The sequence below is a fragment of the Nuphar pumila genome, chromosome 4 (genome assembly GCF_984573655.1).
Source record: "Nuphar pumila chromosome 4, dmNupPumi1.hap1.1, whole genome shotgun sequence".
Classification (NCBI taxonomy): Eukaryota; Viridiplantae; Streptophyta; class Magnoliopsida; order Nymphaeales; family Nymphaeaceae; genus Nuphar; species Nuphar pumila.
Window position 1 is genome coordinate 123,624,419 of NC_143252.1, and position 23,620 is coordinate 123,648,038.

Here is a 23,620-nt window from a genome sequence, read left to right on the forward strand (position 1 = left end):
AATACGTAGGAATTTAAATTAATTTGATAGAAATTTAAGATGGATTTGGAACCTCATTGGGATTTGGGTTTTACAAATTAAATATAGATATGGATGTGATATGGTTTACTCTTATTAGATCATACCTTAATTGGATTTAAAATCCAGTATGGAAGTCGAATAAATATCCAATTAAGGATAAACCATGGATTCTAATTAAAAATAAAATCCGTATAATTATGTATTTGGAGTCCCATGGGCTGCATGTCCAATATGGATCCTACATATGGTCATGCCACTTGGAAGAAAGATAATTACTAAATAAATACAAAAACAATAAAGAGATAAAGAAAGAAAGACGAAAAAAAGAAATTAGTTTGCTAGTTAATAAAAGATAAAGTAGGGAAGAAGTCCAAATGATTTGGACTTCTTGAGAGGTCTATCTACCTAATATCTCTAGAGGGGACATCACTCCCTTTTTTTATTAAATTAAATCAATATATATGTAGTAAATAAAATATTAAAAAAGGAAAAGATAGAAAATAAAATAATAACAAATTATAAAAGGGGTAGCTTCATCCACTCTCTAGAACACATGTTTTATATATAGAGAGTGTGTGTAGAGAGACCTAGAAGAGGCTCATGACACCCCATATTCTCCCTTGTTTCATGGTTTGATAAAAAAAACAAAAGAAGAAAGAAGAGAATTTACATTTTTTCCTTTTCTTATTCCTCATATCACTTTCTTCCTCCAAGCCATTAAGGTAGTCCAGACCTTCATTAGAGACCTACAACTACCTTGGTGAAGGTCTAATCTAGTTTGGAATGAGGTGCAAGTAGAGAAAAAAATAATGGTATTATTGCGGGAAGCGTGTTTTTTGTAGAAAATGTCTACTTTCATGATATTCGATTTCAAGATACATTAGCATACCCTCTTTTTAATCCAAAGTTCGGATCTATATGTAATTTATGCCTATAACATCTATAGCTATTAGATCTACATGAAAAAGACTTTTGAAAATCCAAAATGGTGTTTTGGAATATCAGTTTTGAGAAAATGATTTGGAAAAGACTCATTTCAAAAGTCTAAAAAGCAAAAATCATCTGAATAGATAGATCTATATTTTATTGGATTGTTCATGTATAATGAATATAGAATTATATTTTTGAGTATTTTTTCAAAGATCTTGATGTTGTAAATTTGTCTCTTGCATAGATCCTGGTTAAAAATACGTGAAAATCGTTTTGAAGAAGGTTTTGACAAAAATGTTTTTGGGTTTTAATGTTTCATGTTAAAGAAAGTTAATCTGATCATATATGGTAGATTAGTACATGTGTAACATGATTAAAAAATATGTTATTACCTAGATAAATCATAAGTCTATGTTGTTTTAATGTTTTTTTTTTATTCTTGCATTGATGAAATTATAATTAAGATATTTCATGAAGGTTTTGTGATTCTTAGATTATGGTTGTTAATGTTTTAGCAAAATTATCATAAATATGATCAAAGATATATTGTATGATGTTGTAAATATGTTTAAAGTATCAAAATTTATGATTATATGAATTTCAGCATGATTTTTGTTCTTGCCTAATAGATCTTGCATGAGTTTAAATCTTGGCTATTCTGTTATTATTTTTTATTTCGAACAGTTTCATCAAAAAAATAATATCTCTATGAAAATGAGGTCAATAAATAAAAAAAAAAAGCACTGAAGTGTTTTACACATCCAGGGCTTGAATTTAAAATCTTGTTTCGCTCTGTTTGGTTCTGTTTTGAGGCCGAAACATCCATAAAAACAGAGCACATGTTTTCTGCTCTATCAGCAGGACTGTTTTGACCAAAGATTTTGAAAGCTCTAAATCCCTAATCAAAGCTGATCAAAATAAATTATGAAAAACCTAGGTGAAAGGTAACATGTATAACAATATTTTGTAAAAAGAATTTCGTCAAAAGAGTTTTCTATAAATCTTGAAAAAAAATTCATGGTACATATCTCTCTACTTATTTTTTAAATAATAAGTAGAGAGATATGTACCATGAGTAATTTTCTATAAAGTGGTTAGGTCTGATAGAGATGGAAAATATTATGATTGTTTCATTGAGATGAGACAAAAGAAAGGGCTATTAGTGTAGTTTCTAAATGAGAAAGAAATTGTACCTTAATGTAACATGCCTAGTAGTGTTTACCAAAATGATGTAGTTGAAAGAAAAAATTATACGCTTAAGAAAATGGGTTGAGCGATGTTAAATCACCCAAACCATCTCTTAACCTTGTTGGGTGAAGCTCTTAAGACAATAGTGCACATATTGAATAAGGTTTCTATGAAGGTTGTCCAAAAAACTTCTTATGAGCTATAGATTGGTAGAAAATATTCTTTATCATATATGTGCATATGGGGATATGCAGCTGAAGCTAAATTATATAACTCATTTATAAAAGTCTTTCATCTTAGAACAACTAGTAGATTTTTTATTGGTTATCTAAAAAGATCAAAGAGTGTTAAGTTCTATTATCCATCTCATACACCACAGATAAAGCAAGATTTTTTTAAAATAGTTATATTGGGATAGATGCATCTCAAAATTTCAAATTTAAGAAAATGCGGGATTCAAGTTTCATACCTGCAAAAGAAAATGACCTAGTTTTTTTTATTAGTCCTTTTGGACAATGTTAGATAAAATTCGGTTAATGAACACCAATTTCATATAGAACTATGGCCACGAATATGCATTGAATTATATCTCATTTGGTTCTACAACAACAACAACTACACCTGTGTATAACTGCTTAGTTATACACTGTCGGCCCCAAGCCTGGATAAAGGAGGAGGGTTGCGGTAGGCCAGTGACAGCCAGCATAAAAACTTAGTCATACCCTATGAATATTATATCTCATTTGGTTCTAAAACAAGAAAATATTTAGAAAAGTTTTAAAAATATGCTATGATTTCCGAAAATGCTTAAGAGTGTAAGTTATTTGTGGCTTAGAAAAAGATGATAAATCTAGGTTTTGTTCGTATTATGACTATGGCCACAAATACAAAACCCATCGAGTTTATCAACTCTTTAGAAGTTAGTACACATATCATTCGTGTAAACCATGGTAGAATTGAATATGCATGAATCATCATCCATCACACATTAACATTTATATAAAAAATAAACTATATGCTATGCAACCTAAGTTAAGCAGAAAATTAATTTCTTATTTCAATGTTTACAGTTTACATCAATAATGAATTGAAATAAAGGAAAGTAAAATAAAGAAAATACAGTCTTGAGTATTCTTGCAAAACTAGAAAACTCATTAGTGGAGATATGTCAGCTTTTCTGAATTTATCCAATAATATCTGAAAACTGCTGGATTTATCCAGATATAAGCCTTTTTTCATGTTTCCTTGAGATAAACATAATAAAAGATGATATAAAATTGAATAAATAATAAAGATAAACAACTTTGAAATTTGAAGTTTTGAGAAAATGACCAAACTACCCCTGAAAACATGACTATAGCCTTGAAATCAGGGTTTTCAGAAAAGCTTTTTGTAAAATACTTGATTCAAGCATCAAACGGATTCAAATCAACACCAAATCGGGTATGAAACACCCTAACATGATTATAAACATGATCAAACCCTAAAAATATCAGGCTTTTCCTAAAAAAATCAAAATATCATGAAAATAGTGATTTTCGCCCGTGTTTCAGTTGAATCAGGATTCTTTGGGCATGTTGTTTTTATGATTTAATCAAATAACCCACTAAATAAATTTGAAAATTAAAAAAAATCGACATGGACACTTATAATAACCCTAAAATTAAAATGCATTCAAAATATATATATTTTTGGTATTATTTTAATATAAAAATTGAATAAAACCTAAAAATATACAATTTTTCCTGAAGGTACGTACTTATCACAGTGTCAGACCCGAATCAGGAATTAAACCACCATAAAAATTTATAATAATTTACGGAGAGATACTAGACAGATAAACAAAAAAAAAATTACAGATCAGAAAAATCATCTCCGGTTAGGGAGATATTGCTCCAGCAATATACGCTTGATTCCGGCGAATATATAACAAGTTGAAATAAATAGATCCGATTTCGGTTGCAGAGAAATATAGCAAATTGTGTTAAAAAATTATAAAATTTTTGCAGATGACAGTAAACACACAGATGAAAATACTCCTTTTCACAGATCACCGATCGGATCTCCAGTTGGAGAGATACGATCTACACAAGTTGTTCTAAAGTTTAAATGACGCATAAGGAGCTCTGTGAAACCGATTCTGATTTCTGTCAGAGGAAAAATAACAAACTAATATATAAAAATCTAAAAACTTTAGAGAAATTACTAGACAGAATAACAAAAACAGTGTAACTTACGGATCATCAATCAGATCTCTGACAAGGGAGATATCGCCTCGGCATGTCGTTCTCAAATCCATATGGTGTTTTCACAGTTCAAAAAGCATAGTTTGATTATTGTTTTTTTTTTGACAGAGTTACAGAACCCAAAATAATCTGATTTTTTTATAAAAAAAATCACTGACAAAAGCATAGATCAACCCTAAAAAAATATATTTTTTTTGACAAAAAATCAAACATAAAATAACATGATTCCCACGTGCCCAAAATCGAGATGCACAGTTTATCGATAAGGCATGAATATACCTAATCTAAACATGAAAAATAATAAAGAAAAAGCAATAAATAATATAACAAATTTAGATTTGATGCTTGAATGAATAAAACAAATACCAGTATGATAAAATAATAATAAAAAATTAGGAAAATCAAGGTTGAAATTTGATTTAGCCTCTAAAAGAGGGATTCAACCATCAAGCAGTCAAATCTCGATCTTTTTCTGGTGTTTAGCATAATAAACCCATCAAAAATGATTTCAACGGATAAAAAATGTGTAGATGATCATGAGTGATCTGTAGATCGCTTTCTTGAATCATTTACACAGTTCTTGAATGAAAAAATGATAAAGATCATGCATAGAGGGGCGGCTATGGTGAAAATATTCAAAAACAAATAATAAAATTAATAAAAAAACATGAAATAAAATAAATAAAACTTACCTTGGGGCTGCTGCAGCAATGGAGGAAGGAAGGCTGCTAGATGAGAGAGAGTAAGCAAGAAGAAGAAGATCTAATGAAAGAGAGCATGCATGGGTCGACCCTCCCCCTTGGACCCCTTTAAATAGGTTTTCAAGCATTAATTAAGGAGAATTTTAGTTGGCTTAAAACTCCTTAATTGCATTAATTAAGGGGAGATGGTTTTGGTTTGACTTTTCAACCCTCTCAATTATGCCTACTTGAGTCCTAGTTTGTTTAAAACAAGTCTCAAATGTGGCGCAACCTGTGTGGGACCACATTTGGTTTTAAAAACTCTAATTACAAGTTTTCAAAATAAGGTTTTAAAAAGCAAAAATAATGGTTAGATTTTGAAATCAATTTAATTTTTCAAACTCCTAACCTAATTAGGACACTGACTAATCCAAAAAAAATTCAAATATGGCGCCACCTACTGCGGGCCCCACTTGTTTTTCAAAAAACGGTTTTAAATTTTAAAGACAAAGGGGTTAAAACGATTTTTCTCAAAATTTCAAAAGGACATCTAAACTAACTAGTAATTTTTTTTTTGAAATATGGAAGATATGAAATGAAATTGAAAAGTAGGGTTTTGCACCCATGCAAGGTGGGCCTCGCTTGAAGAAAGTTGAAAACTGATTCGAAAATAAGTTTTTGAAATAAAGAGTTTTAAGAAGGAAAGTTTTTGAAAGAAAGTTTGAAAATAAAATCGAGGTTCTAAATCAATTAGAGTCCTAAATGGATTGAAACTCTTCCAGGTTTGGCGCCAACTGCGTGGGCCCCACACCAGGGTTTTGAAACAGTTAAAATAAAGACTAAAAAGGGTTTTGAAAGAGAGTTGAAATCGACAGATGAGATTCATAAGTTTTAAAAATAAAGTCCTAAATTAACTGAAACTATAGATTAGAGTCCTAAACTAACTAAAACTCTAAAATTTAGGTGTTTGAAATACAAAATGAAAGGATTTTTGAAAGATTTTCTCAAAACTGGTAAAAATAAGTTAGAAAATGCAGTCGGGGTTAGAGTCCTGAATCAACCGAAACTCTGAAATAGAGTCCTAGATCAACTGGGACTCTGCAAATAAACTAATTTTTTGAAGGATGAATGAAATGGTTTTCAAAACAAGTGGAATTGAAAGTGGAAATAAAATTCAGAATAGAGTCCTAACCTAATTAGGACTCTAGGATAGAGTCCTGAAATTTTGAAACTCTTTATTTTTTGTTTTTAAAAGACAAACAGGGAGATTTTGAAAGTTCTTCTCAGAGATTAGTGAAAATGAACAAAATATGAGGCCAGGGCCAAAGTCCTAATCAACTGAGACTCTATGATAGAGTTCCAGAATTTTAAAACTCTGTAATAAAATCATAGAACTTTGATATTTGGTTTCTGGAAAGACAAATAAAGAACTTTTTGAAAGGTTTTCTAAAAAATGAAGTCAGGGTTAGAGTTCTAATCTGACTGAAACTCTGAAACAGAGTCCTGATCCGACTAAAACTCTAAAATTTTGACTTCTTTCAAAAGATTTTCTTGAAAATAGGTGAAAACAACAGCGAAAGATAAAGTCCTGATTCGACTGAAACTCTGAAGTAGAGTCCCAGTCCAACTAAAACTCTAGAATTTTGACTAAAATGAAGGATTTTGATAAATTTTGCTGAAAATAAGTAAAAATAGAGATGGAAGACAGAGTCCTAGTTCGACTGAAACTCTGTGATAGAGTCCTAGTTCGACTGAAACTCTAAGATTTTTATCTTTTTGAAAGTCATATGAGAAGGTTTTTGAAAACAAGTGAAAAACAAGAATAAAGAATAAAATCGGGATAGAGTCTTAATCCGACTGAAACTCTAGAGTAGAGTCCTACTTCGACTAAAACTCTAAAATTTTGGGCCAAAATAAAAGAAATTGATGAGGTTCTCTTGAAAAGAGATAAAAATAGAAGTGAAAGGTAGAGTCCTGATCCGACTGAAACTCTGTGATAGAGTCCTAGTCTGACTGAAACTCTGAGATTTTGGCCAAGATGAAAGAAATTGACGAGGGATAAGACCACATCTGGTTTAAAACTAAAATAGAATTTTGAAAAGGTTCAAAAAGGTCACAAGACAGAGTCCTGATCCAACTAGGACTTTAAAATTTAAGAAATTTGGATGAAAGAAAGGATTTAGAAGCAACACCACCTAGATGGGTCTCATCTTGAGAATTGAGATCAATTAAAATTGAGTTTAAAACAAATCCAAATCGCTTTCTAAGGAAAATATTTTAAAATATAAGATCCTGGGGTTAACAAAAGGCAAATATCGATCTAAAAACCCAGGTTTTTTAAAATGATTTCGAAAGAAAAGTTTTAAAACTCTAATATGGATTGAAAGAGTTTGAAAAACCAGAGTGCTCGATCTCAAAAATGACAGGAAATATTGTGCAATGCAATGAAATGATAAGAAATGACAAGAAATGATGTGAAGTGAAAGAAAATGATATGAAATGATACAAAATATAAACCCTGGATGAGAGAGTTAAAGTCCTAGACCATTGGCAGATTTAAAGATTTGAACATTTATGTTCGTAGGCAAAAATTGATGATTGAATATGAGCCAAAATAGAGATTTAATCTTGATTGCAAGAGAAAATATTGGAATTTGATGCAAAATTTAGGCTCTGAAGAGCCCTGGTTCAGATGTCAACCAACTGGTCTTCTGAAGGCTTAAGAGAGTGGGCCTCAGTGGCAGAAGGCAATTGTTTTTTTAGTGAAGGTGGAAAATTTGGGGTGTTTAGATCACTATAAAATTATATTCACTTTCCGAAGTATGCATAATTGGGGTATCACGTAGGTTAATAAGACACAATTGATTGAAAATAAAAAAATTAGTTTATACCTTCATACTGTGAGAGTCTGTATTGTACCCGCAAATAGATATTGGCAAGTGAAACAAGATTGTAAATTGTATATAGATAGAACATGACATGCATTATTTAAGCAAAAAAACAATAATTAAAGATAAGAACGCATTCCTGCATGAAGGACTCACAACACTTTAATGGTAAGTTCATGCATCTTGTATATGTTTAAGCATTTTGTAAATGTTCATGTATGTGTATAATCAATTGTATTGATGCAAATCTTAGCATGAATGAATATGCATTAAATTGACCTGCTATTTTAATTGTTAACATGATTTTATTTTATTGTGAGCTAAGATGTGTATTACATTATTGATATATCTAAGGATGTATTTGAATGTATTCTCATATTGTTCATTATGCAAGTATGTTATTGTCTACTGAGACTAAGTTTGTTTGATTCCTTTACTTCAATAATTTTTAGGTTCTGAGGAGGCCAAGTGATCCCACGTTGTTCAATGGTACTTGAACTTTATACATTGCACATTAAGGTGGTGGTTTTGGTTTCTTATGCTTTGAGGGTTTGGTTGGCTTTGACATTGGATTTTAAGAATTGTTTTGTAACTGAATAATTGGATAATATGATTTATTTTAATTCAATTCAATTGATGTCAATGTACTCTGATTTTTTCATTTTAATTAGTGTATAGTTTGATACGACAACTATAACAATCCCGATTTGTATATTCTGTTATTTAAAAAAAAATTACAAGAAAAATTGATCTATAAATCGGAGTCATTACACTTGGGTTCAGTTTTTAGGGCTTAGGTTGGCTTTGGTTAGGTTTAGTCAAGTTAAAGGTCAATTTTTGTTTTTAGGTTCAGGTTTGATTCTCATAGGCTTTAAAGAAAAATCAAGTTCTCATAAAATACAACTCAATAAATACTACAAAAATGGGAGAAACCTTAGGATACATCAAGAAAGCTTGGGTTAAAATCTTAGATTCAAGAGCTTTGATGTTGCAGAGAAAAAATTCTGCAAATTTGTAGGTTTGTTTTGGATTAGATTCTGTTTAGTTTTGGACAAACCCTCAGAGAGTGAATTATTTTTTTTATAATAAAAATAAGAAAAAACTTAAAAATTAGAATTAGGCTAGGGACAAGTTACGAAAGGTCTGGGTAAAATTTAAGAGTTTGGATACGTCTGGTTAGAGAATTAAAATTCGTTCAAGTTAGGGCAAGAGTTTGGATCAAGTCTGTTTCTGAACTAGGTTTTGGGCAGAACAAGTTCCAATGTTTTATTTAATTCTCTTAAACAAGAAAAAATTAAGATCTGTTTTTTTAAGGGTAGGTTAACAACATGTAGTGATGTTTGAGATTAATTTTGTAGGTTTGAACTAGGTGCAGATTGAGAGATACATTAATTTTAAGTTAGGTTATTTTCTAAAAATTACAGCAACAAAATTTTGTTTCCAAAATTGGGTTTGGGAGACATTTAGGCTTAGAGAGGGGTTTAGGGAATGGCTCTAAAAACTTACACGGTTTGAGAAATATGTCATAAGGTAGGGAAGAGGTCTAGTCTATCCGAGAAAGGTACAGGAGCCATGATGATGTTGTGTTGATCGAATCTGCCATAGAGTTGATGCAATCTACTAAGTAGAAGTGGTTCTAATTAGTGCTTAGGAAATTCCAGACCTCGTAAGGGCTGCTACGACTTTACACGAACCAGATGAGCCTTAAGACAGGATGGACGAGTCAAGGTAAGGAAGGGGGGAAGAGGGCAAAGGGGGTAGAGGATAGAGAGAGAGAGAGAAAGTCGACCTCCAAGTGGGAATGATTTATTGAGAGAGAGGGTGAGAGCCACCTTGATTCAATATTTTATATCATACTCAAAACATAAAAAAGGAGCCTTTTTTATAGGCCAAGAGAATCTCCCTAATGTCATTAACAATTACAAGAAATAATAAAAGCAAAATTACAACTATCAAGAATTAATAAAACCATTTTGCAATTATCTAAACTTAGGCAAAATACTTCTTCCTAGGCATTGAAGATGACCAAATCACAAGGCCTTACTTGGGACTATAGGGAAGGCACCCCAAGGGTCTACACTACTTCATTGAAGGGAGTTAAGGTCCTTGGGTGGCACCAAGAGGTGGGTCCCACATGCCCCATTGGACGCTTCTAGAGAAGGCACACAAAATCATTCTCGCTTGCCATAAATGAAGTGGGGATGCCCAAAGGGACTCACATGGATGGCTGAGTGGCTGCTTTGTTGAGATGGCATGGCATGCAACAAGTGAAACTTGGATAACAGATCAATATTGTCTTATAGAGGATCCGTTTACAACTTTGGGTCTTAAGAGTTGGATATGGGTTTGTGGATTTTGGGATTGCATAAGTTGGCATGATGCATTTTGTCCAATAATTGACATAGAGTGGTTTTGTGGTATCATTAGATCTGACTCTATCGTCTCTAACACAAATCTTAAGCACGTGGGCCTGTAGAAACCCAATTTTTTACTGACACATTTCATGTATCAAAAATCTCATGCTTTCGGCATATTCTCAAACAAGTTTAACTTTGATCATATTTTTTGCATTTAAAAAAGCACTTGTTCAAGGTTTTTTTTATGAAAAGAAGAATCAAATTAGAGGATTTCAACTTTTCAACAAGCCAAAAACCAGGTTAATCTGACATCCTAATCCAAAGTTATGGCCAAAACAATTTTCTATCTTCTAACGATACATCAGGTGTCATCAACACTTCTTTAAATTGTCGTCAATAGTTAGCCTTTCTAGTTAGGACTTTCCTTACAACACATGTATTTGTTGTCAACAGTTAGATGATCCATGTGTTTATCATCAACACTTTTCTTGATGACTCTTCCTGTTTATCTTATGTACTTTTTGTTGTTAGCACCATTTGTTGATTAAAAAGTGTGTGCCATTTGGAAAAGTCTGCCTAAAATCCTAACTTAACCCCCCCCAAAACCAAGAATTGAATCATATCCTAATCCCAAACCACCTAGAATATATCTAACCCTTAGAATCAGGCTAAAAGTACCCTTGAGCAATAACAAGAACCTATTTGAAATCCAGCCAATAGGATTCTGTTATTTCATTCTTGAACAGATCTTGATCTAAAGATCTCTGATACTCAAAAAATAGTGTTTAAATCCATCCGAAAAATTATAAATAGGGGTCTATTCCCGTCTTGTTCTATCATCTGGAGTTCGAGTCTTGACAACACCTACACTCTGCCACAATATCTACACAATTAGACACAATAAACCTTGCCAAGTTGAGGCCACTTAGCCTAGTCTAGAACCTAGATCCTCTATATCACCCAACTTTTGAAACCCGTGCCTAGCCAGATTTATGCGATAGTTCATCCGTGTTCATTATTAACGTAAGAAAGGGCTACCTAAGCTGAAGGTGAGATTCAATTATTTATTTATTTATTTATTTTTATTTATTTCATAAGAATAAAACTCTCTAACCTTCATATATTGTGTTTGTTTCTATCTTTTTTTCAAGTCTTGGTGGCTTATGCCATCAAGCTTGGTTTTTCTTTTAGGAGCCGCGCAAAAGGTACCTGCACTCGCAAGCTGAAACCCACAATTGAAGATCTCGAGCTCTTGGTGTGGTTGTTCCTTGCTCAATGGAAGAGGAAAGACGCACAACATACCCCACAACTCTCAAATTTAGAACTGATTTTCGGTTCCTTTTTCTAATTTTTTTTTAAACTCATTTTTTTGTTTTCAAAATTTGGGATTCACATAATGACAATCACGGTAGGACTGTTCATCTGGACTCCGAGATCAAAATTTCAGTGTTGTGAGTCATTAGGCTCCAGGATTCTACTAACAACCAAATGATGTTCAGGGCTCAAATTTTAGTTTACAATTTGGGATGCCTCTCTTTATTATCATTATCAGAGCAGAAAACCAGAAATGGCTAATCCATGGAACCATGCATGAGAGTCATATTTGATGACCCTACTGAGGCTGATCCAGATATATTGAATCAAAAGTAGGGTAAGAATGTCTTTTTTCAGGTCAAGGATTCTTACAATAAGACGTGTCAAACAATCTTGTTTATCGGTGCTAAAAAGAATACACTAAAGAAATTATTTCGAAAATTGACCATGTGAGAAAGAAAGGGCATGCATAAACTTCCTCATTATACTTACTAAAGATGCCTTTGATATTTTGTATACATTCATTTTCTATGAGCATCGAAATTTCACCGCTTTAAACCATGGGATGTTTCTCATCATAAATATCAAGTTAAAAGGGTTCTTTAGTGCATATTGTAGTAGTAAGTCAACATGAGACATTCAAATATGCCCTTGATTAACAATGTCCAAAACATATCAACTTATATGTTCGCTATGATTACATTTAGCCTTGATTTTCATTTGCCCTAATATGTAATAGAATTTGAGACATGAGTCGACTAGGCATCAAGATCTAATACTTTCTTGGTTAAAAGACGAATGAAAACCGATTTTACAGGTTATTACGGATATGTGCAACCCATTTCTCTCTCTCTCTCACTCTCTTGGAGATTTGTCGCCACTATTTATAATGCACGGAGCTCGACGTCTGATTCTTTTTGCGCTAATTCTCGCAGCGGACTGGTGGCGCGGTTGGGTAGGCATGCTCGTGGGAAGCAGAATTTTTTTTTGCCATCATCGCCATCACGAGCTCTATCTAGGGTGGGCCCACAAAAATTTGACCATGATAGCAATGCTTTCTTTAATGGAGTTCAGTCGTTAGCTTTTTCTCAAGCTCGGGGCTTGGTATCTGCTTCTCTTTGTACCAATTGCCATTTCAGCTTGGAGGCGCGGTTGGTCAGGCTTGCACGTGATGGACAAAGGACGAATCTGCAATCGTCCCTTATTATTTTTTCCTCCAGACGCTCTGACTATCTGGTTATCAATCTTATTGTGTTTAATGTTAGAACCAACCTGGCAATCAGATACATGGTGCTTGGCTCCTCGGTTCCTCGTCCTTTCCCTGTATCACATTATGTCTTGGAGGTTTTTTCTTCTACCAAATCTTTTGGTATTCCGCCAAACGCGTCCTCTTCCTTTAGTCCAGCACAGGGTCAACAACATCCTAGTCCACAACCCCTGGGTGTCACGGTTGTCGATGCAGCTAAGTTGTTGGATATCTCTCTCTCCTCTTCACCTCTTCACAGCTGCAAGCTATAACTGTTGATATGGACTCTACGATTTCAGCTATTTCTGCGATTATTGGGGACTCTCTCTGCAACTCTGGTGGAGCAGACTGCGAGCAGTTGGGCATTTTTGATGGTCACTTGAGGTCGTCTGTCAGTGCTGGTGGTCAACGAAGAAGAAGGAGGCCTTCGTTAATTGTTTCGGCTACTGATGCTAGGTCCCCAAAAGGTCATCTCGGAGCCACCAACCACGGGTTTTTCCAGATTTTGTTCCATGAAGACTATTTGTTGGAATGTTAGGGGCTTAAATTGTCCCACTAAACGCCTGTTTCTGGCTAATTGGGTTAGGGAGCAAAAGCCTGACCTACTTGCTGTATGTGAAACTAAAATGGAGGTAATCTCGATAGTGGTCATTTCTAGCATCTGGCAGGGAGCTAACTATTTCTTTAAGCCAGCGGTAAATCATGCAAGAGGTATCCTTATCTTGGGAAAGCAGTCTTTAAATTTATCTCAGCTGGATGTGGGTCTTTTCTCTCTGTCTGTTGCTTTCAATTTGCAGGCAGTTGATAGAAGAGTAGTGATTTCTGTTGTTTATGGACCTAATCTCGTCGCCATGAAGCCCACTTTTTAGGATGATTTGGATAGGGTTGTCGTTTCCAGCGCGGATTGTCACCTTCTTATGGGGGATTTCAATTGTTTGTTATCTATCCATGACTCTAATAACCTCGTAATTCCTAAACCCTCTATGCGAGGTTTCCAAGACTTTGTTCATCGTCATTTTCTCTACCCTATTCCTTTAACCGGGGAGCGCTTCTCTTGGTCGAATATGCGGTCTCGTCTGTGCTGTAGGGTCCTTGATAGGGTCTTTGTCACCCCTAATTTATTGGACCTCATTCCCAACGTTAAGTGTGTGTTGTTTGCTCCCTCTATCTCAGATCATGGGCAGATCATCACTCATTGGGGGGATGGCTTTCAACCCACTAGGAGCTTTGCGTTTGAAGAATGGTGGCTTCAGGAGCCAGATTTTCTCTCGGTTATTACTAATTCTTGGAACAAAACTGTTGATGAGCATTGGGTCGCGCTACGTGTTCAAAATAAGCTTTCTCGTCTAGCTAAGAATATCAAAGCTTGGCTTCATAGTCGTAAGGTGGAGAAATTTCAGCAAATAGCCGCATGGGATCAAGAGATTTCTGCGTTATATCAGTCTATGTCTTCTCCTGACTCTCTTTCTGATTTGCAGCTTCTTAGTCTCTAGGTCAGGTCCTTAGAATTAACTATGCTCTTGAAAAGCTGGAGGATCAAAGAGGAAATTCGTTGGAAGCAAAGGTCTAGGGTGAAATGGCTTGCGGCTGGTGATGGCAACACTAAACTTTTTCGCTCATATGCTTCCCATCGTCATACGAGGAAGGTTGTTCCTTCTATCTCCATTGAGGGTGTTTCATATCTCAATCAACACGTTAATCCGGCAGTCTCGCTATACTTTAAGGACTTATATTCTGATCTGTTAACTGCGGATGGTGTCTTTGGTAATATCCTAGTTGGCTCAATTCAACCTGAGCAAGTCAGATCTATGCAAAGAAGGTTCTCTGACGAGGAGATTTTTTTGGCCATTAAGGAACTGTCGGGTTGGAAAGCGCCTGGAATTGACGGGTCATGTCAACTTTTTTAGAATCTTTTGGGACTGTGTTAAATCAGACGTGGTGAGCATGTTTGATGAGTTCTATCGTAACTCCAGACTGCCTTATCATTTGCATGTTGCTATTATTTCGCTCATTCCGAAAGATGATGAGGCCACTGATATTTCTCGATTTCGACCAATCTCAGTTATGAGTGTTCTCTATCGGATGTTGGCCAAGGTTTTGGCGAATAGGTTGAAATCGGTGGCTAACCAGATTTTTTCAGACTCTCAGTTCGCCTTTATCCGTAATAAGAGGGTCCAGCACTCGTTCATCATGGCGTCCGAGCAAATTTCGGCATTGGTCATCGTTTTTCTGGTTGGGTGAGAGAGCTGGTCTCAAATGCTCAGACCATGTTAAATATCAATGGTATTAGAGGAGACCGGTTCAAGCTGGGGCGGGGTTTGCGGCAAAGGTGCCCCCTATCGCCTTTGTTGTTCAATGCAGTTGCTGAGGGTCTTGTGGTTTTGCTTAAGCGGGCTGCTGTATCGGGTTTCATTGATCCTTTGTAGGTTTCTGACTTCCCGGGTCATATTCTTACTTATACTGATGATATGATCATTTTTAGTCGTGCAAATGTTCAACAGATGCTTAGGTTCAAGCTTATCATTCAGTTCTTTCTCTCCCTATCCGGGCTTTCTCTAAATGAGACTAAATGCTCTATTACCATGTTCAATGTTAATGCCAATATGCTTGCAGCTGGAAAGAGAATTTTAATTGCACTACTTCTGACTTGCCTATTATGTACCTTGACTTGCCGTTACAAGTGAAGCACCTCTCTTCAGCTGCTTGGGCTCCGACACTTCAAAAAGTGAAGCACAAATTGCTTTTGTGGCAGTCATTTTATCTCTCCAGCGCTGGTCGTTTAACCTTAGTCAGACATGTTCTTTCAACTATTCCAGAATTTTTCATGTCTATGTTTGTGATGCCTGTGGGAGTAGAGAAGCAGCTGATGCGCTTGCTAGCAGGCTTTCTGTGGTCTGGGTGTCAACTCAAGGGTAAGCGTCACTTGATTGGTTGGTGTTCGGTGGTCTTACCTCGGCGTATGGCTGGTTTAGGCATTCCTGCGCCCAGACTGCGAAACATTGTTCTTGTCGCCAAGCAATGTTGGTTGGCCCACCAACCGGATAACCCTTGCGCTAGTTTGCTTCTTGCTAAATATGGGGATCCAGCTCTTATCCAGGTTCGTCTGGGAACCCGAGGTTTGGCGCTCTTGCACTTGCGTAAATCGTGGTTGAGGGCTTTAGCCTGCTTTAGAGACCATTTTGAGGTCTCTAGAAATTTTGGTCAGTGGTTGCAGTGGGCGTTGGCACCAAGCGAAGAGTTTCTCACCAAAAAAGTCTATAGATCGTTGCTACCGTCAGGGGCTGATTGGTTGCCCGAAGATGTGCTTTGGGCGAAGGGTCCTTCCCCCCGTTCTCAAGTCCTGGCTTGGTTAATTTTGCACAATAGGATCCAGACCCACAATAATTTAAAGAAGTGGGGCATTCAACTCCCGAGTTGATGCGTGCTTTGTCAAGCTGCAGAAGAATCTGCGTTTCACTTGTTCTGGTCTTGCCCAATATTTGTGGAAATCTTTAGCAGGACCTGGAGGCATCCGGAAGTATTTGTTAAGGAGGAGTCCTTTGCGCTAGATCTGATCTTGGGGCCGGTTTGTATTAGGCGCAGCAAGAGGTGGAGGTTCATCTGGCGGACGTGGTTGCTTACTTCTTGGTGGTTTGTTTGGATGGCGCGAAACGATGCTCATTTTTGTCATATTCCAGTTAACATTCAAAACTTGGTGCATAAAATCTTGGTAGATGTTTATGCGATCTTGCGTATGCATCTTAGTGATCTTCCACTCCCTCCTGCTGATGCTACTTATCCTTTGTCGCAATCTGGGCAAGCGGTTCGTCTCTCTCTCTCTCTCTCTCTCTCTCTCTCTCTCTGAGGAAGGATGGGAAAGCCATGACTTGAACAGGGAAGGACATGTTAGTAGAGTGAAGATGAGGTGATTGGCCCGAGCATGCCTAATCACTGAACTGCTAAATGCCAAAGTCAGGAATTGAGATTCAGTGTGAGTTATAAAAGAATTAGCTGAGCCAATCAAGGGATCAGATGAATGGCAGTTTATCTGAGACTCGATTAGCATGGTTGGCTGGATGATGGAATTATGGCTGATTTTTTCTGCTTCCAATTTACAGTTGCCAATGGACCTGATCTCCTAGTTTGATCTCATCAATGTTTGATCTAACTTGTACTTCCAGAGGTCATAAGAAGAGTTTCTAGCCACCACCTAGTTTTTTCTTTTTGTTCCCTTGATACCTACCATTAGTGTGTTTGAACGGCAGAATGCATTCAGCTGCACTAGTCTTCTGAGACAAGTTCATCCCACCATTGGTGGGCTCCACATCCCACATCAAACATGGACGTGGGAGTCCACACACTTGTTCAAGCGAGTACTATGTCCAGGAAGGCGGGTGATGAAAAACAGGCCCTAAGGGTATGTTTGATCGTTTGTACATGGTTGGATGAAATGAACAAAAAGAACCGAACATAACATTGGTTCTGTTGGTTCCGTAACAACTGTTCTAAGTCCAATGTTTGTTTGGACCACACTCAAATGCTATGTTCCAAATGTCCGTTGTTTGATGACGATGTGTGAACAACTTGAACAATTATGGATAATAGGTCAAATTACTTCGTTTTGGATCGTATGACCCGATTCATCCACCATTTTACATGTTTTAATACGTTTATTATAGTTTTTTGCCCAGATATGGATCCAATTAACAAATTATATTTAAAATCATGATTTTTTGCATTGAATATGGATTTTTGCTCCAAATAAGGATCTCAAAATGGATTTTTTGCCCTGAATATACTCAAATAGGATTTTTGGCCCAAATATAGATTTTATATAAATACTGAAAATGCACCAGTGATTTTCCGTTGGATCCCTCAAGTTTCTCTAATTCGATGGTAATATTACTTATTCTGCCTTAGCTCCTAGATATCTTTTTACAAATAGCAAGAAATGAGCCAGCAAACAACCATCTAATGGTAATTCATAATATCAGGGGCTTTGTCTCAATGAGTTCACTGGCCTTCAATTTGATCAACAACAACCATTTGACATTCAAACTGGAGAACAGGTAAAGTCTGAATCAACTCACCTGTCCTTTGGCATTTTAAGAAAATATATCCACAACTTCATCTATTTACTCCAAGTGCATCATTGATTGTGTAATGACACCAAGTGGTAAATGTCTCTGGAAAAAAATATACCTTGGTATACATTCTTTTATATTGATGAAGAAACTTGCTAAGAACTAAAAAATATACAAAGATTTAATCTAATCAAATAGGTTAGTTTGGTCTCTGTCTGGCAGCATGTCATAACTACCAGAAAACACAAAAATAGCTAAACTTCCCACTAATTAATTCAATCCATGTCAGTGACTTGCAAATGTTCTTTCAAAGTGTTCATCACATTGCTTCTTAAACCACTTGCAATCACTTGTTTCAACTGATAATGATTAGTAAGTGCGCAGTATATGGTCATTGATATATATAGTCTATGCATGGATGCCTTCTAAGAGTGGCATCTTTCCAACTATTGAAGATGTATGCGAGAAGTTTTCTTATTCCTAATCAGATTGGGTAATAAATCAGCTAGCCAAGTAAATTGACTGTTTTTAATAAATAAAGCAAGATAAAGAAAGCAGCACTGAGCTTTCACGCTATATCGTAATAAGCTTTTATTCCTGGGCTAAAAATTGGCAACTTTATGTTTTGCAACATAATAAATGAAAGTAATATGAATATAAAATTCAAATCTATTCAGCCTGAACAATTTGACACTATATCCTACCGAAGCATGCACCACAAAATTAGAATGACTCAAATTTAGTTATCTTACGATCCATTCAGTGACAAAAATAACAGAACAAAGGCAGAATTTATGTAGAAATAAGTAAGACTTGGAGTTGGACAAAGTGATTCTGTGACATACACCCTATTGAGGATACAGAATTGTTAGCTTCACTCCTTTTGCTGAAAATGGTAGTCAATATGCCACTTATACTCCCCATTTGATGTTGTAAGCCTCATTTGCATCTCTCAATTTATTGTAAATCTTGCAGGAAGGACTCATTCATTCACTCAGCAAGCAGCAGCTCTTTATTTATTTGCAACAACCAAATACAACAAAATACAAATATCTTTTAGTGATGAATTCAAACAACCCCAATTATGTACATACAACAGATGTAGCATCTCTTAGGGAATACTAGTTAGAAATTGATTAATGTGGCCTAGAAAATTCTAATGTTAGCATGGTTGTGCTACCATGAAGCCAACAACCAGAGATTTAGAAGAGAAGAAATTAAGGACAAGGACAAGACTGCCACTGCAGCAGAAAGCTGGTATCTACCACAGTACTTTGGAGGACAGAAAGGCCCACCGGTGGTGAACAACAGATATGCAACTCCTGCTGATGAGCATGCTGCCGCTGGCAAAAGCGTCGACAAGACCTGTCTTTGCCAAGAATGTAGTTGGTCATTTTGTGTACGGTGGAGATAGCAGAGGCACTCTCAGAAAACTCTTCTGCTTCTGAGACTTACCCAGTCTCCAACAACCACAGTCACCACAAAACCTGTCTGATGAAGTGTGCATCCTGTAATGATAGCGCACATGTCCATGATTGCTAGTGCAAAGCTCCAAGGGATCCCCAAACCCATGATTGTCACTAGGTAGTTGTTGAACAAAATTAGGTTATAAAAGCCTCAACAAGTGCAGGTAACAACTCAATTTCAAATGAGTCCACCAATTTGGACTTTATTCTTTCTCCAACAGTTTTTGATTTGAAGTTTTGGATTCTTCTTTTCCAAACACACCCTTTGTAGTTTAATTACTAGATTTTTATTGAGATAAAAGTTCAAAGTAGTTAAGAAGAAAGTGCAGTGTAATTTTCTCACTTTGGTTAACAAATGCCAGAATTGTGTGAATTATCTGAATTCTTATTCGTAGTAGGAATTTCTCCATTTTAGTAACGATCTAGTGTGGTGACAACTGATGGCTTATGAAATGAAGCAGACTTTCCCATAATGCAAGCTGCAGATACTACATTTAATGTGCAAGTTAGCTGGTAAGAAATTGGTAAAAGCTGGAACTATGAAGACATGCATGGTCTCCCTTTGCCTTAACAACCTTGTTTGCAGAAAATTTGGAAAGTCTACATTTTGTACTTCTATGTATTTTATCCAGATCCAATTCATATTCTCTAGCAACTATTTTGAACTCGTGCTGCTTTGGGAGAGGTGAACTATGACAAACAAATACATGCAGATGCATATTCATGTGCTGTTTTACAACTTGAGGGAAAAAAAAAAACAGTTTCATAAGAACCAACAACACCATGAGAGTTGAAAGTATTCGAGAATCAACCAATTAGTTCTCACCAATATAAGAGTTTTGATTAGATGGCAGCACATTAGGACTCAAGACCCTTTGATATCTGGTGTGCAGCCCTCTTCCACAATACCTTACCACTTCTAGCAGCTTAAACATCTTCCGATAGAAGTCCACCATAATCTAATGACAGCATTATGCAGATCTATGTATTTAGCATTTCATGCACAAGAATAATGACAGAAAGGCCTACATGTGAAAGCCCGATATCAACTTCTGGGATATCAACCTCAAAGTGTAAAGGCTGAAGTTTTTTCATTCCAACAGTTAGTGATAGACTCGATTGAAAAAATACAACTGGCATGGTGACTCTGGTCTCTTGCTTTCAACTTAACATACAAATCTTTGAAATTGAAAACCAAATGGGTCACATCTCTATCCATGATAAGCAACTCAACAATGTTGTTAAGCAGTTTGCAGTATCCACTAAGCTGACCCCATACACTGAATAAGATAATGCTTATGCAAAGAGAATGAAGTTCTTTCCAAGCATTACTTCCCACAGGTTGTCCATAATTGATGGGAATATGTATCTGGAAAACTATATCACTAATGCACACTAGACAATGACCAAGAATTACGTAAAGGAATGAATCCATCACCCTCCTTCCAGGCTGCCTTTCTCCCAATATATTTTCAAGAGCATTATGCAATGAAATCCCCTGTAATTTACACAGAGAAACCTTCTTATCAGTTTTTCAGGCTTCACTTTATTGAATTATTGAACGAAAGGCATGATAAACAATGAAAGAGATTTCCCCCATGCCATAGTTTATTCAAAATCAACAAAAACACTAAGACTTATAAAAACTAATATTAAAAAAAAGAGAATAAGACTACAAGAAGCATGAAGTCGCAAACAAAATCGAAACAAGACTACAAACAGTAAGATTCATAACGATCTCCAATCGACAACACCACACAGACACCCCAAAAATCTAACAAAATCAAATTTCAACACACCTCCGGATCAAGCAACACAATCCTTTTCTTCTTCCTCGCCGCGACTGAGTAACCAGATCTCTGTAACCGTTCATTTTCCCTTGAATTCAACCAAACCCCAAAATTAACAGGCAAAGCCACTAAAACTACAAACACCTCTTCCAAACAAGAAAGCGTGGAAAGAAAGAAAAAGTGAAAAAAACAGTAAAGAATGAGCCAAGAAACCTGAATTTTAGGTCAAAATGAGCTCTGTGGCCTCAATCTTGAGAATCGGAAACGAAAACAGCGAGAAATCGACGATAATTCGGTCGATCCTCGTGGATTCGAAGCGCAATGGAGAAGATTCTTGAAGAAGAAAATTCAGCAATGACACCTTCAGAAGGACGCCGCGAGCGGTTACGCGGGAACGCAGAAGCCCTAATTTGATGTCGAGGCTTGCTTCTTCTTCCAGCCATGATCGTAGGGACGAAGCGACCCCGGCTAGGATGGCAGCACGCAGGAGAGGGAGAGGTTCATGGTTAGAATCGCGCGACGATCGGTTCACAGGGTCGCAGGGACGGGAGGAACTTTGAAGGAGAGAGTGAGACGCATCGTACGCATCGACGGGCGCGCCCGTCAATGTTTTTTTTTCGTCCCCTTCGTTCCTGTTCGTTTTGTAACAGGGGGGGGGGGGGGAGGTGGATCAAAATTTACACACTATAATGGACGTGGCGAACGCGCGGAACGCCGTCCGCTGCGTCCAACATTTGTTGAAAATCTCTGTTCTCAGCGAGATTTTGGTCCGAATCTCGCTGAGAACAGCGCATCAAACATGCCCTAAAGGTATGTTTGATGCCGCATCCTGCTAGACTAAAAGCCTCAAACTTACACGTTTTTTAACAAACATGAGACGCGGATTCATACAATCTTTTCGTTCCACCCCGACCCTCGTTACAAAAAGAACGAGGATGGGGGAATGAAGTTAAAATGCCTCGACAGGCAAACCCCTCTCTCGCCCATCACTCTCCCCTATGCAGTGGCGGCCGGCGGAGGGGGAGGTGGCCCGTGGAGTAGGGGTGGCAAAATCTGACCCGACCCACCAACCCGCTTCTTAGCCGGGTTAGGGTTTGGCTTAAATGGGTTTGTGTTGTAAAGGTCGACACGACTTGTTTAATAAACGGGTTAGGTGGGCAGGTCAACCCATTTACACAAACCCGTCAACCCGCAACCCGTTTTTATATATATATATTAACTTTCTTTTATCTTGTCTATGTTATCGGGTCAACCTGTTTACACGAAATGTGCGCCTATGCGGTTATCGGGTTGACCCATTTAATAAATGGGTCACCGTGTCATGTAATTGTGTCGTGTCGACCTGACCCGTTTATTAAACGGGTTAACCGTGTCATGTCGGGTTACCCGTTTAATAAATGGGTCATGTTCGTGTTTGCCACATCCGTGTTCGTGTTGAGGTATTCTGACCCGCCGACCCGACCCGATTGCCACCCCTACCGTGGAGGGGGGAGGCGAGGCCGGTGATGAGTCTCTCTCTCTCCAACGACTATCGCTACCACCACCGCTCCTCCTCCACCACTGACGCCAGATTCTCACTGGAGTCACCACCATCGAAATGAGAAAACTCCAAAAAAATAGAGCAGAGGCTTTTATTTGGTCTTCATTTTGCTAATCCTTATGAAAGAGATGAAAAAAACCAAGGAGAAGTGCGCCTTCGAGTCTGTACATTCCTTCCCTTTCCTTAGTTTCTTTTTTCCTTCCCTTTTCTCTATTTTTTCTGATATTTTTTGTTGTAGAATCTGATTTTTTAGTTAATTTTTAGGTATTTATGTTGTGAATATCGATCTGATTGTTTATAGATATTTTTTTCTAGGTTTTTTGTGGTGTTTGTTAGGATTTGTGAGTGTTTTCGGTGCTCTTGTTAAATTAGGGTTTGGTTGGATGTTGGCATTGAGATTCCCCTTTATTTGCTTCTTGTTTTCTTTTGTTCCTTCTTATGTTATAGTGGTGATTTTGATTGGCGATTCAATCTTCATTTTGTTTGAATTTCGCAGTGTGGTATCCTAAAAATGGGGGTTTATGTGTTTGGATTGATAAATCGAAAGTATAGTTTGTGATTTTTCAAGTGTCGGGCAGAATAACAACAAGAAGTTGGCAATTGGGTATGAACCATGATCGACTTGTCAGAAAATTATTGGTTATTAAGGGGCTGATTTGGTAATTTCCAATGTACTTCTCAAATTGGTAAACTCACTCTTTATTACTAAATGGCAACCATGGTAGCCTTGTTCAAGAGTTTGAAAACAAATTAAAAAAGACAAAATGGCCTTTTGGAATTATCTTTTTTCCTTTCAAGATATGCAAGAAAGGTGACTTCTTAGAATGGATTTCAAACATGCCAGACATTGTCTAATTTCATATCACCTTGGTATAAACAATCTTTGATTTG

General features: G+C 36.6%; 1 long non-coding RNA gene and 1 pseudogene across 1 annotated transcript; both read right to left on the bottom strand.

The window, feature by feature from the left end:
* Positions 1 to 18,995: 18,995 nt before the first annotated feature.
* On the bottom strand, positions 18,996 to 19,809 carry LOC149840893 (CASP-like protein 5C1 pseudogene; annotated as a pseudogene).
* A 380-nt stretch (positions 19,810 to 20,189) lies between these two features.
* Positions 20,190 to 21,817, bottom strand: LOC149840894 (uncharacterized). Its single transcript, XR_016431610.1, has 3 exons — positions 21,403 to 21,817; positions 21,199 to 21,277; positions 20,190 to 20,897 (listed from the first exon to the last, which is right to left on the bottom strand). It is a non-coding gene; the product is annotated as an uncharacterized LOC149840894 (long non-coding RNA).
* Positions 21,818 to 23,620: the final 1,803 nt, after the last annotated feature.